General features: G+C 40.4%; 1 pseudogene; it reads left to right on the forward strand.

Annotated features, from left to right (window-relative positions):
- Positions 1 to 577: 577 nt before the first annotated feature.
- On the forward strand, positions 578 to 1,610 carry LOC118837201 (annotated as a pseudogene).
- The last annotated feature ends 298 nt before the right edge of the window (positions 1,611 to 1,908 follow it).

The raw sequence follows: 1,908 nt of genomic DNA on the forward strand, positions 1-1,908 counted from the left end.
ATTCCAGTTGATTCAATCAAAGTCCTTACCAGCCATACCCACATCTGCAGACTTATTCAATCATTTAAGGATTAGTCCCATCTCCCAATGAGGAAATGATGTGGAAGAGCTGAGGTGATTCAACTTCATTAACAGGGTCCTGTTATAGGGTTGTTGGCCAGAGAGAAAAGACTGTGAAGTGATGACAGTGGTGGCCTGGAAGAAATACCTTAATTTTTTTTAGAGCTTTGATAGAACAACATTGTCATTTTTAAGTTAACTGGTGACATAAAATGAATAATGGTAACTCACAGAAAAATTAATGCAAGTGGGGGCTCCCTTTGGAACACAAAGAACGAGCCAATAGTGAGGATGAAGTACTTAAACTTGACTAACTGCCTGTGAAAAGGATATTTTATTCTTATAACATATCAGTGGGATCTATAACAGAAATATAAGTATTAGGAGCTCCCACAGAGAAAACATCCTCTACCAATGTATTTTATGGTCTTAGAAAGCAGGTCATTGAGAGGTTGTGACTTTCTCTGGATTGCATAGACATTACGTATTAGAACCCGGACTTGCGTCCTGACTGAGGATGGCTAGTGAAGTTGATCACACAATAAACATGCTTCTCACGGACAGAAAGGCAAATGAGTCCTGTTCCAATGCTGGACCTTCTCTTGCTGTCCCTGAAGATGCCATGTGTCTGAAAACACGTGTTTACCCAGTTGTCTTCCTTGTAAGCATGTATTCTGTAAAGGGAGCATCATGGTTTGGAGAGTGATGTGCACTCTGTTGGCAGGAGATTCCTGAAGATTTTCTTGACAAGGCAACCTTGTTATCACCAGAGGAACTAAAAAAAGCAAGTAGCAACAGAAATTAGGCCTGGCGTCACGAAGGGAGAAATGAGTGGTGGCAGTATGATGAATGCCCAAGCAGGGAGCTGGAAGAGGCTTTCTCCAAAGGTAAAAAAGAGCAGTGAAATGTTAATTGCTGGGTTTCTGTATGTTGCTGATCTTGAAAACATGGTTCGGTACAGGAGAAACAAACAGGGACAGCGTAGGAAAATTAAATGGGGTATAATAGATATACCAAAGAAGGGAGCAGCTGGACTTAGGCTGGACTTTGACTCTGATGCGGTTAACTTAGCAAGAGAGAGTTCTGCAGATGGAGTAGACAAGATAACAGCCCAGGCTGGGCCTTCTGTGCTACCTCTAGCATCTACTTCTGTTAGACTCTTAACCTCACTAAATGACCAGTTAATAAGCCTTGCAACACCTTCATCTGATGCTTGCATTACTTCTCTAGATGCTCATTTGCAAATCAGTAGAGACAGCATGGCTGAAAGGAGTCACAGGGGAGAAGGAGAGGAAAACCATGAATTACTATAATTTGAAAGGGTACCAGCGCCAGATGCCTCCGTTGAGGAGACATAATCAGATGCTAGTAGGGATAGTGAAGATACATCTGCTTGCATTGCACGACACTTATCTTCAACTCAGCAAAGATATTTGGTTTTAAATGTAAATCACACAGCAGTTGATAGATCTGCAGCAAGAGGTGGAGCAGTGAGTACCAGTGTCAGGTGTAGAAGACATGATGGACAGTTCACAGTGACTGAAGTTTAAAGATGTCAGCCACATGTTCAAGAATACAAGTACATCTATAAAGATATCTGTAAATATCTGCCCATGAAACATTACACTCATCCCCTATTAGTGTATTTTGGGTTTAGGGGTAGGAAAGGGGAATAGGAAGAAATGGACTGTAACTAAAATGTCTAACATGTCTCTGGAAAATTTACTTAAAAATCAGAAACTTGGATGTTGACAGTTTAAAGCTATTTAGCAATACCTAGTTTTCCCTTCTAAAAGTATTTATTTTATAGCTTTTTTCCTTTCTTTTCCTTGTTTTTTTTTAAGATCC

Source organism: Trichosurus vulpecula, chromosome 2 (genome assembly GCF_011100635.1).
Source record: "Trichosurus vulpecula isolate mTriVul1 chromosome 2, mTriVul1.pri, whole genome shotgun sequence".
NCBI classification, from domain to species: Eukaryota; Metazoa; Chordata; class Mammalia; order Diprotodontia; family Phalangeridae; genus Trichosurus; species Trichosurus vulpecula.